We start from the raw sequence: 13655 nt of genomic DNA, 5'->3' as shown, positions 1-13655 counted from the left end.
CCAGCACCTTATACAGCTGCAACATAATCTCACTGTTTTTAAACTCCATCCCTCGAGCAATGAAGGGCAAAATTCTGTTATCATTCTTAATTACCTGCTGCACCTGCAAACCAACTTTTTGTGATTCATGCACAAGTACACCCAGGTCCCTCTGTTCAGCAACATGCTACAATTTTTTACCGTTTAAATAATAGTCCATTTTGCTGTTATGCCTACCAAAGTGGATGACCTCACATTTACCAACATTGTACTCCATCTGCCAGACCTTGCCCACTCAACCTACCCTTTGCAGACATTCAGTGTGCCCTGCACACTTTGCTCTACCATTCATCTTTGTGTCATCTGCGAACTTTGACACAGCTACACTTGGTCCCCAACTCCAAATCATCTATGTAAGTTGTAAACAATTGTGATTCCAACACTGATCCCTGAGGCACACCACTAGTCACTGATGGCCAATCAGAAAAACACCCATTTATCCCCACTCTTTGCTTTCTGTTAGTTAACCAATTCTCTATCCATGCTAATACATTATCCGCAATGCCGTGCACCTTTTATTTTATGCAGCAGTCTTTTGTGTGGCACCTTGTTGAATGCCTTCTGAAAATCCAGATATACCACATCCAGTGGTTCCCCATTATCCACCGCACTCATAATGTCCTCAAAGAATTCCACTAAATTAGCTAAACATGACTTGCCTTTTATGAACCCATGCAGTGTCTTCCCAGTGGGACAATTTCTATCCAGATGTTTCTTTATTTCTTCCTTGATGAGTTATGAGAGGTTTTGATATAGTACATACAGGGGGACAGGTTCAGAAGTGAATAGGATGGAAAAGATCCAGAAAATGACGTTGGTTCAGAATCCCAACATGATCCTGCCCTCAGTCGAATTCCCCAGGACGCAATTGAAGGAGAATGCGGAAACCCTTGGATCTGGCAGGTCGGCAATTAATGAATGGTTCAGATTGTTACAAGGCCAACTATTAACTGTTTTAACACTGAATCATGAATTTCCCAATCATGGAGCATATTTCCTGACCTGTCAGCAACTCAGAAAGGCCAATGAGGTGAGTGCACAGTGGTAAGAGCTTCTTCAGTGAAACTGACAAGCTTTGAAGGATTTGATCACTGAAGAGCTCCAGCATGTCCATTGAAAAATATTTGTACAAAAAAGATCTCCGTCTGTTCAGTTACAATACAGTTTGAGCACTGTTGGATTTTTGCACCTCCTTGGAGTTCTTGAGCTGTTCTCCAATACTCATTAAAAATTCAAAAAGCTAGCATATGCATTCACCATGGCGAGCAAGCCAGAATCTTCCTCACCCTTTACTGTAACATTAATCTCAAGAGATTCTGCTCATTCATTCTTAGTTCATGCTATACATACCTGCATATTAGTTGTTCAGCTTCACTTTCCTGCTGCCAGCCTTCACTGCATGAAAGCAGCTTACATAGCTCTATCTTGCAGCTCCATTCCTGTGGTTGCCGCAGGTTGAAAAATCTAATTTCTGGGTGAGCTTTTCCTTAACATGCCATGATCCCTTTAAATAGAAACCTAAATTTGGCATTATGGTTGTGACATCTCACCTGCCCTTCCCAATTGATCGGGGTCCTCAGAGGCAGTCTGAGAGAGATAGTCGGATAAAGAACAACTGTAAAACATGAACATTGAGGTTCAGATTCCAAACTCAAGAGTGTTTCTGCCTTAGCTTCATCCACTAATATGGCAAGGTTCCACCCAGAGTACGTTTCATTTATGTGCAAGAGCTAAAATAGAGACCATCATCAATACAAAATAGTCATTAAGATATCAATTAGGGAATTCAAAAGTAACTTCCTGTTACAGAAATTGGCAAGCATCTGAAACTTGCTACCACAGGTTGAGGTGAATAGTTTGGATGCATCTAAGTAAGCATATCAGAGAGAAGGGTATTGACGGTTATGTTAATAGAGTTACAGAAGGGAGGACGGGTAGAGGCTTGAGTGAAGCTTGACACTTGCATGGGCTGTGTGAATCTAAAGGTCTGATTCTGTGCTGTATTTTCAATATAATTGTATGAATTGTGACTCATCAAGGAAAGTGATTTGAGCCAAAAAAAAATCAAGTCAGCAAGAGTGACTTGAACCTCTTGCTCCTTCACATACTGGTTCTTGTTTAACACAGTTTTCTCTTTGGAACTTCTGTATTTTAAATTGCAGATTTTAAGAATTTTCTTTGCCATGCTATCTAGATTAATAGCTGATCCCCTTAGTGTCCTAACACCCTCTGTTATATGAAGCATTTCATGCTATTAAGGCGACATGTATTTACTGCTATTGGTTAAGCAAAACATTAAGTTATTATTCAGACGTGTCATTAAAAGGCTCTTTCAGTTATTTTTCCTGGTCTGCTTTCCAGAGGTTGATAGCCAAATACTACTTTTACTCTTTCGATTATGAATAACAATCACATTGTTATTTATCTTATGACAAATGGCAGCTTCAGCTACAAACTGCTGGCCGTGGCAAACTTATATGATCAAGTTCTTTATTGTTTATGGTTCTGGCTTGATGTATTCATGCCTTGTTTGTTTGTGAGATGAACAAAGATCCATAAAAATATCCATAGAGGAAAATTTAGCAGTGCAATCAATTGTACCTTTTCTGTAGCATGCATTCTGATTACTGAGAGGCTGTACAAATAAATTATACACAAGAATGGTATTTTGGGGAAAAAAAAACTATTTACCAAGTGCATCACATTTTATTGTATCCTTAGGCTAAATTCTTGATCATTACTGACTGAAAGCCAGTTGCATGCTAAAGGTTTCACTTTTGCTGCTATAGTGTTAGGTCATTTAGACAGTATGCTATAGTCCTAAATGACTGACATCTATGAACAAAGAAACTGCTACCAATTGTCAGGTTCCTCAAATAATCTGACATTTTTTTTGTAAATTGGACAAGAGCTCTAAATATTAGTAGAAACCTTTTACATGTGGGTAAAATATATTGGTTGGGATTCTCCCAAAAAAATTCTAAGTGCCGAATTCACATAAAAACTGGAGTAATTCCCGCTGGTTTTTTTAAGCAAGATTTTCAAAATGAAATCTCCCACACTCTGATCACTGCAGAATGCCTCAGGGAGATTCATGCTGAAAATCGGCCTATTCCCGCTGGAGAGGCTGGCAGTATAGCACTGAGCGGGCCACTGTTCATGCATCGATAGCGGAGATCGGCACATGCGCAGTAGCCCCGCACTGCCAGCCTCCTGATCGCTGCCCCTCCTACCCCCCACCTCCCGGATTGCTTGCCTCGTGGACATCTCTGGGCCAGCCCTGATGTCTCCCCCTCTGCCCACCAACCCCCACCCCCACCGGTAGTCCTGACCACCCCCCCACTCCCCCCAACCAATCCCAATGGCCCCGATCAGTCCCTTCCGTCCCTCTGCCACTGATCCCGACTGCAGAGCAGCAGCAGGAACCCCACCCCTACCGATCACCCCCCAATAGGCCCCACCCCCTCTGGCCCCACCTCCTTGGCACTGCCCGATGTCCGGGGATGTCCCTTGGGCATTGCTACTTTGCTCCTTGGGCAGTGCCAGGGGCCAGATGGCACTGCCAGGCTGCCAAAGCCCCCAGGGGCACCCCCCTTACCTCCGACCTCCTGCAGGGCCTCCATGGCCTCCCTTCACTCCAGCGGGGTCGGGCCGCCAGCTCCCCATTTGTGGGGCGCAGTTGTAAACCCTGCTGGAGTGAACCACTCCTTGCGAGGGGGGGAGAGGCTAGCGGGCTTGGAGACTTCAGTTCCTGGGCCTGCTAATTATTCTAAAATGGAGATTATAATATTTAAATCAGCTCCTTGCTGATTTCCAGCGTCGAGCTGGTGACTCCGGAAATCCGGGTCCTGGAGATGCAGCATGGCCACGGCGCCCAGCGTGGAGCTCACTTAATGGCCTGCGCTGATGCCTCCCGGCCCCTTGCGCAACTAGAACAGCTCAGCGGGCTGGGAGAATCATCCCCATTCAGTGCATGAATATAATGTGGCTTTCTTGATAACAGGATGGAAAGCAATTTCTTTTTATTTAAACAGTTATTACTAAAATCTTGCCTTGTCTTTTCCAAAAGTAGAATTAGTAGGAAAGATATCCAAACTTAGGTGAAATAGAAATTAGTACTAATGAACTGAGGAGTTTAAGTATTAATAAGGAAACACGACTCAATAGAGACTTTACTTGGGTTGAGGCAGAATAACATAGTTGGGAAAAATGCTGTATTAATTGCATCTGCAGTAAGGCTGTGGGCTATGGCAGCCATGATTTATTAGGCAGACATTCAGTGAAAGTTGTACATTATATACATCAGGAATTACTTCACCACATGGGACTGCTGAGGTTCAAGAAAGCCACTCAGTGCTGCAATCCCTGTGGTGTGCAAGGAGTTCCGGGAGTTTGACCCAGCAACAACGAAGGAAGAGCAATATAGTTCCAAGTGAGGATGGTGAATGACTTGGAGGAGAACTTGCAGGTAGTGGTGTTGCCATACGTCTGGTTCTCTTGTCCTTCTAGATGGTGGAGGTCATGGGTTTGGAAGGCACTGTTGAAGGAGCCTTGGTGAGTTGCTGCATTACTATGGTGACAACGTAAGAGTGGACCCGAAACAACCAGAAATGGTGCCAGAGTATCTGGCTGGCATGCTGTCACTAATTTTTCCTCTCCAAAACCTGCAAAAAAAGTATTCCAAAGAAGTAACTAGTAAAATATGCAAATGTCAGGGTAAACAGTGTAACCTAGCAGATGGTATACAGTATTAAGTACTCGATTGTGTAGATTAAAGTGCCTTTACACCTAAGCAGAGAAACAAATAAGGAGATCAGGAACTAGTCAATTCTGCAGTCAAGAACCATGATTATAGGAGAAAAAATAAGGAACAGGCAATGATAACGATGAAAAAAAAACTTCCCAGTTTAGGAATTCAGTTCAGAAACCTCTCCACATTGGCAGTTTGAAATGGAGGTTGTGCAGCTGCAGGACTGCTCAGGTGCTGCAAAATTCAGGACCTTCTCATATGCAATGTGCAATGCCTTGGGTCCAGGCTTTTGTGTGCATTAAATTCAGAGGAAACCTTGATGCTGAAATATAAGGCTCCAGCACCCATTGTACAATAGTGCAACAAATGCATTGTCAATCCAGTAGAGGCCTTGGAAAGGATACTGAAAAGGGTAAGAAAGTAGACTCCTAAAATCACACAGTTATATACAAAAATAAGAGTTAAGATTTTCCTTCAGATAAGGTTTTGAGATAACAGCTGGATAATGTGATAAAATTGCTGTCTATTGACTGAGGTCAATTTATAAGCAATTCTTATTGTTTCAGTGGCCCTAAGAATTGCAGGTTTTGTTGTTTCATTGCATTTTTCTTGCAATAGTTGCCGATTTAATGACTCTGAGAAGAATAAGTTCTGCTGCTTCCCAACTTGCAGCAACTTCCAAATATGTTGAACAACAGTTCCAGGATTCATTGCCTTCAGAGGGATGGTTGCTGCAAGTGCAGGAGCAAATGCATGTTGTTGTTTCAAGAGATTAAACAATGGTGTCATAACAAGCACAGCAGCAAGACTGCAATAAGATTGCTGAGACGGTACATAGAATCATAGAATCTACAGTGCAGAAGGAGATCATTGTACAATGTACATACCCAAAGCATAATCCAACACACGTGCAGGAAGAGATTCAATTACTTAACCAGGACAGCAAAGGTGAGATGTAGGTATTAATGTCTCAGTTTACATGAGTCATACTTTTCCATGCAGCTTTCATGCATGTACTTCTATTCTCCCGTAAACCTTTCACAATTTTAGCAACTTCTATTAGGTTTTCCTCAGCCTTCTATTTTAAATTGAAAAGAATTACATTGAAATTTCTAACTTCCTGATAAATGGTCATTTTTCAGACTGGAGGGAGGTTTGTAATGGAGTTCCCCAGGGTCAATGTTGGGACCCTCGCACTTCCTGATATGTGTTAATGACCTAGACTGTGGTGTGCAGGGCATGATTTCAAAATTTGCAGATGGTGCAAAGATTGGAAACATTGTCAACTGTGATGAGGATAGTCTTGAACTTCAAAAGGACTTAAACATGTTGGTGGATTGGGCAGACAAGTGGCAGATGAAGTTCAATGCAGAGAAGTGGGAGGTGATTCACTTTGGCCAGAAGGAAATGGAGAGACAGTAAAGGGAGAAACTCTAAAGGAGATGCAGGAACAGAGGGACCATGGTGTATATGTACATAAGTTATTGAAGATGTTGAGAGAGCAGTTAATAAAGCATATAGTATCTTACTCTTTATTAGTAGGAGCAGTGTGTATAAGAAGGTCATGTTGAACCTGTATAAGACACTAGTTAGGCTTCATTTGGAGTACTGAGCCTAGTTCTGGATGCCAAATTTGAGGAAGATGTGAAGGCATTGCAGAGTAAAGAAGAGATTCACAAGAATCTTTTTTATTCATTCATGGGACATGGACATCGCTGGCTGGCCAGCATTTATTATGTGGAGATGCCGGCGTTGGACTGGGGTAAACACAGTAAGAAGTCTAACAACACCAGGTTAAAGTCCAACAGGTTTATTTGGTAGCAAAAGCCACTAGCTTTCGGAGCGCTGCCCCTTCGTCAGGTGGAGTGGGACGTCTGCTCACAGACAGGGCATACAGAGACACAAACTCAGTTTACAGAATAATGATTGGAATGCGATTCTTTACAGCTAATCAAGTCTTAAAGGTACAGACAGTGTGAGTGGAGAGAGCATTAAGCACAGGTTAAAAAGATGTGTATTGTCTCCAGACAGGACAGCTAGTGAGATTTTGCAAGTCCAGGCAAGTTGTGGGGGTTACAGATAGTGTGACATGAACCCAAGATCCCGGTTGAGGCTGTCCTCATGTGTGCGGAACTTGGCTGTCAGTTTCTGCTCAGCGACTCTGCGTTGTCGTGTGTTGTGAAGGCCGCCTTGGAGAACACTTACCTGAAGTTCAGAGGCTGAATGCCCGTGACCGCTGAAGTACTCCCCAACAGGAAGAGAACAGTCCTGCCACCAAATTCCTGGCACATGCTTCATTTGGGTAGACTGGATTGAAAAATTCCCAGAAAATTGGATAATAGAGAAGATTTGAAAGAGCATAATATGGTCATCTATCTTCTCTTCAGATGTGATAGACAGTAATAGTTTCTTACATGAATAAGGAGATCAAAGGTAGAGATAGGAGACTGATTAAACAAATAAATGGGGGTAAAGGAAATGGAAAGGAAAATCTAGCGGGATGTATCAGGCAACTGAATTGATGCTGTCCTTTTCCACCTCTGCGAAACTTAAAAATTAGCTTGTGTTTGGTAACTAAAGAACAGATGTGATACTTTAAAGAATCTCAGTTATTTGCATAACTAACAGGGAATTGGAGCAAGTAAGTGTGAAATTCTCTATAGATCCTTCACTTACTGCATTCACAGGGAGTGTGGGCTGGAAAACCAGGGATTGCAGCTCTGATTTTTATTGCCAGTCCAGGAAAGTCAGAGTCTTAGCTTTGTCCTAAAAGTTGGGGTGTCCTGACATGCTGACTAGATTTACAAAAGCTGATGTCAATGTTAAATACTGACATTTGACATGTACATATATCCAACCTGCAACCTCTGTGAATGTGGCATTGCCACTGGGTGCATGGGCCCACTGAATCATTCCTGAAATGTGAATTGACAATGAGTGAGTGAATACATACACGGTAGTATATTTACTAATTTAGTTTTAAAAAAGCTCTGTTAAAGGTCTAATTATATTCCTGTTTTCATTTTTAGTTGGTGACCTATGCACAAATGAATAAACAATTCATCTTATCTCCTTGTTTTCAGATACTTAAGTGAAAATAAGTTTCCGATTTTTAGGATTAACCAATAAAGCACTGAAAACTATGGGAAATGTTTCAAAAATTCCTAGCACAGTTTTCACAAGCGCATTATTCATACCATGACCCCTTGCCGGAACTGCAGCAGGAGATCAGTGGAAACATCAGAAAAATCAACTAACGAGTCATTTATGCAGTACTATTTCTCCAGATAGTTCTGCTGATCTCACAACAGTAAATTATTGGGACATTTCCCATTCAAATTCAGAACTACAAAAGATATTTATATTTCTCTACAATGCTGGCCTCTTATCCCAGCAGTAGAGAGATTTAGAGATGTGGCATTCTGTACTTTTGCCTTTGCCTGTATGACCCTATATTAATTCAAAAAGTTGCGTTAGCAGTCTGTTTCCTTTACTTCTTGCTGATATACTAATGTAAGTATTCTTATTTCATAATTTTGGAAGTATTTCCATTCATCAGTTGCATGTTTTGCAGATTTCAACATGATAGTCAGTCCTGAGTCGTTAAGCTACAAAGCAATCAGGTTAACCAAATGTCAGATTGAGGGCTGTATTTTTCTTCATAGGTTTTTTAGTTGATAAAGGCTGAAGGCAATGTTTAGTACTTTGGTCTGACGTCTACTTTTTTTTTCAATTATGTGAATACAGAAAAAATTTGTCCTACATTAGTGAATTCCCATAACAGGCAAAGTATTCAAGGAGCACAGCAGTAATTTGAGCTGTAACATTATTGCCCTTCTTTGAGAAAACTCTATAATACTGCAGAGCTTAGAGGTAGACATCAGTTTGTATTGAAACTGTTTTGAAGCAGTGAGTTAGAAAAATGTCCTTGCGCCTAAGAGACACGGGTTCAAATCTAATTCAATCTAATGGGATGGAAGTTTCCTTCCCCTCTCTGACAGCTGTTAAGGGTCCTAAGTGAAATGAGTTTGAGCTGACTCAACCCATGTCCCAGTGGATGCAAGTCCACAGCACTTGCCTGAATATAATTGGGCACTAATTGGGCAATCTCATTTAGAGAAGCCATTAAGATGGGTGATGTGGGAAATGGAAATGTCATGTTGGTACAGTATGGGGTGCTCCTGTGCAGTTGTGGTTACAGATCTCTCTTAGGGCATTATAGAAAAGCAGATTTACCCTGTGTCTAGCCCAGAAAATCTAAACACAACTGTCATTACTCACCCAAGATGAGCAAACATATGAAAAAAAGCACACCTAGGAGAACAAACTGAAACTTTCTGACATATGGGTATCTGCTTTATGTCAAGGGAAAAGATAACTGTGACCTATGGAAGATTGTCTTTTTCAGATGAGGATTCTGAAAAGAGTTGAGACAACTGAAATATTCTAATTGCATTTTGAAATGCACCTAAAACTGATACTATTTTGTCGATGACTATGGAACTTTCACTGAACACAAACATGTTTAAATACCGATATGAGATACTGATGCAATAGTATTCACATCTTTGAGTCATTAGGTTATGGGTTCAAGTGTAAGAATCTGAGCACCTAATTTAGGCTGCTGTTCAGAAGCAATGCTATAATGTTAGACGCATGGCCACAAAACCTGGTACTGTGGTGACTGTGGGGGCGATTTTCCAGCCTCGTCTTGCCTGGCGCAGATCACACCAATCCTGGAAAATTGTGTGTGGGCCTAAAAACTGGTTTTGTGCTCGGCGATTTCTGCTGGCACAAACCGGATCGGGTTCAGAAAGGGCATGAGGCTGATTAGCACGAGATTGACTGGATTTCAATTTAATTTGTGAGTTCAGCGTGCGATTACCCCCCACTCCCGGAATGTTCCCACCTCTCCAGAACATTCCTCGGGCACGAATCAGTGCTGGTCCCTTGAAGTGTGGTCCAGGCGCCACAATTGCAAGGGCAAACGAGGAGGTGAGTAAAAAGTAGTTTATTTATTAGTCACAAGCAGGCTTACATTAACACTGCAATGAAGTTACTGTGAAAATCGCCACATTCTGGCGCTTGTTCGGGTACACTGAGGGAGAATTTTAGCATGGCCAATCCACTTAACCAGCATGTCTTTCAGACTGTGGGAGGAAACCGGAGTACCCAGAGGAAACCCATGCAGACACGAGGGAAAACGTGCAGACTCCACACAGGCAGTGTCCCAAGCCGGGAATCAAACCCGGGTCCCTGGCACTGTGAGGCAGCAATGCTAACCACTGTGCCACCGTGCCGCCCCACTTAGCACCAACCTCCAGGGTGCAAAAGAGCGAGTCAGCCACTGCCATGGGTTGGGGTGGGGGGCCTTCAAGGCTGCAGGGGCTTTGGGAGGACTCAGGCTGGCTCAGAGGTCCTCAAGTAAGTGGTTGATGTTGGGTTGGGGCTTGTGTGGTGAATATTTGCTCCGCCTGCTGAAAGGCCTTTGAAGGGGTTATATGAGGTTGTGTTCAAACCCCACTAATGTTGCACTGGTTACCCTGCGATCTGTCTGCTTGAAAGGCTCTGTGTTTTATTGCTGACATTCCATCCCAGGCCCACTAACAGTCACAAGCACCAGGTGTGGCAACTGTTGCCTCAGTCAAGGGAGCTTGGCAGGTATTAATACGGCTCTTCACACTGCATGAACTCTAAAGTGCTTCCTACACTGGGCACCCATCGCATAAAAGTCAGGAGGGTGCTTTTCTATCATCTGTCAGAACTGCACGTCATTTCTGGAAGCTAGTTTGCACCCTACGTCCAGGTGGGTGCACACAGGTTTATACTGCAAGGGTTCCTCAATGAAGACCTTTTCGCAGCGACTCTTATGCCCTACATCAGCACCAGAGCACTGAGCCCAGTCTGCCACATGCTGTCGCCAATGGCCTGTGGTATCAGGGGTTTGTATCTGGGGGGGCTGGCCATTCTGGGGGGGCAGTTTTGCACCTCACACCAGCAACCATGCAGCTGCAGGTGGGGTGCAGAAGGCATCATGCTGTGTCATGTGAAAGGAGGGTACAGCTGTGTGGGAGGTCATTGGCAACCATGAGGAGGCATTGGCAGCACCCATGGCCGCTGAGGCAATGATGTGGCAACAGTCGGCAGCCAACTGAGGTAGAGCATGGCACCGGGGATGGTGTAGAGTTGTTAGCTCCCAGAATCATGAGGACATGGGGTACTGGGAGGGATTGAGGGGACAGGATTGGACAATCTTATTGACTGTCTCCCCCTCTCCTTTTTCCCCTCCCAACATGAATGTTGGAATTGAGCCAGTAGGGCTGGCAGTAATCCTTGTTGCTACTGTGGCAGCTGCCAGATGTTTCCACCTGTGGCAAGGCCAACCCAGGCTGGAGGCAGGGGCTGCTGATGAGGTTCAGGACCTGGCTGCCCATTGGCCCAAGGAGGGGAGCCAGAAAACCTCGGCTGCCACATGTCCTACAATGAGTGGTCGGACACCACATGCCATAGGATGGAGAATAAATCAGGAGATAATGACGGCATGTGATAAAGGCAATACATTAATCAGGAGTGACTTTAATCTTCATGTGGATTGGAAAAATCAAATTGGCAGAAGAAGCTATGAGGAAACATTCACAGATTATATTTGGGACAATTTCATAGAACAATATGTTGTAGATCCAACTAGGGCTTGGGCTATTTTGGATCTGGTAATGTATCATGATGTGGAGATGCCGGCGTTGGACTGGGGTAAACACAGTAAGAAGTTTAACAACACCAGGTTAAAGTCCAACAGGTTTATTTGGTAGCAAAAGCCACACAAGCTTTCGAGGCTCAGAGCCTCGAAAGCTTGTGTGGCTTTTGCTACCAAATAAACCTGTTGGACTTTAACCTGGTGTTGTTAAACTTCTTAATGTATCATGAGGCAGGTTTAATGAGCAATCTCATAAAAAAAATCCCCTAGGAAACAGTGACCATAACATGGTAGAATTTAGCATTCAGTTTGAGAGTGAGAGCAATTCATCAGTACCAACTGTGTTGAATTTCAATGAAGGTAATTACAGAGGAATGATGGCAGGGTTGTCTGGAGTTGACTAGGGAACGAGTTTATCAGAAAATGGCAGACATTTATGAAAATAATTTATGACTCACAACAATAATATATCCTATTGAGGAAGATGGATTCTAGGAAGGGGATAAATCGACCATGGTTAACCAAAAAAAGTTGAGGATAGTATTAAACTTAAAGTGTTGTGAAAGAAAAAACTTACAACGTGGCAAAGATTAGTGGTAAGCCAGAGGATTGGAAAAGTTTTGAAACCAAAAAAGCTGACCAAAAAAAGATAAAAAGTGAGAAGATAAATTATGAGCGTAATCAAGCAAGTAATATAACAAAAGACAGTAAGAACATAGACCTTTAGAGCATGAGACTGGGGAAATAATAATGGGGAACGAGAAAATGGCCGAGGAATTAAATAAATATTTTGCATCAGTCTTCACGGTGGAAAATACAAAAACATTCTAAAAATACTAAATAATCAAAGGGAAAAAGAGGGGAGAAATAAACATAATAACTATCACTAGAGAAAAAGAATTAGGGAAACTAATGGGGCTAAAGGCTAAGTCCTCTGGGCTTGGTGGGTTGCATCCTAGAATATTGGGGGGATTTTCCCCACCCCTCCCACGGCATGTTTCGTGGTGGGAGAGGTGACCCGCCATTGGCCGGAGGTGGGATCTGATCCTGCTACTGTCAACGGGATTTCCTGTTCCACGTATCACCCACCACTGGGAAACCCGACGGGAATGGCCAGAAAATTCCAGCCATTGAAGGAATCAACTAACAAATAGTGGATGCACTGGTAGTAATCTTCCAAGAATCCTTAAATTCTGGAAAAGTCCCAGAGGATTGGGCGGCATGGCGGCACAGTGGTTAGCACGACTGCCTCACAGCGCCATGGACCCAAGTTCAATTCCCGCTCGGATCACTGTCTGTGTGGGGTTTGCACATTCTCCCCATGTCTACATGGGTTTCCTCCTGGTGCTCTGGTTTCCTCCCACAGTCCAAAGATATGCGGGTTAGGTTGATTATCCATGCTAAATTTCCCCTTAGTGTCAGGGGGACTAGCAGGGTAAATGGGGTTGCAGGGATAGAACCTGGGTGGGATTGCGGTCGGTGCAGACTCGATGGGCCAAATGGCCTCCCTCTGCACTGTAGGGATTCTATGATTCTATGGTTCTATGATTGGAAAACTGACAATGTAACATCCTTATTCAAAAATGGATGAAGACAAAACAAACAGGCGTCTATAAGCCAGATGGTTTAATTTCTGTCATTGGGAAAATGTTAAGAGTCCATAATTAAGGATGTAATAGCTGAGCATTTAGAAATTCATAATATAATCAACAGAATCACCATGGCTTCATGAATGGCAAATCATGCCTGAAAAATTTATTAGAATTCTTTGAGGTGGTGATGAGCAGGATAAATAACGGGAACCAGTAAATGTAATATACTTGGATTTCCAAAAAGCATTTGATTAGGGAGTGCACTAAAGCTACTTAAGAAGATAAGAGCCTATGGTGTTGGAGCTGGTATATTAGCATGGATAGAGGATTGGCTAACGAATAGAAAACAGACAGATGGGATAAGAGGGGCATTTTCAGGATGGCAGCCTGTAAATAGTGGAATGCCACAGTGATCAGTGCTGAGACCACAATTGTTTACATTATATATTAAGGACCTGGACGAGGGAAGCAAATGTTTGTCAAGTTTTGCGGATGGAATAAAAATAGATGGGAAGGCAAATGGTGAGGTTGACATGACGGAGAGGATATGAACAGTTTAAGTAAGAGGGAAATAGCTTGG

The sequence above is a fragment of the Mustelus asterias genome, chromosome 7 (genome assembly GCF_964213995.1).
Source record: "Mustelus asterias chromosome 7, sMusAst1.hap1.1, whole genome shotgun sequence".
Taxonomy (NCBI): Eukaryota; Metazoa; Chordata; class Chondrichthyes; order Carcharhiniformes; family Triakidae; genus Mustelus; species Mustelus asterias.
Note: the sequence above shows the minus strand (reverse complement) of the source record.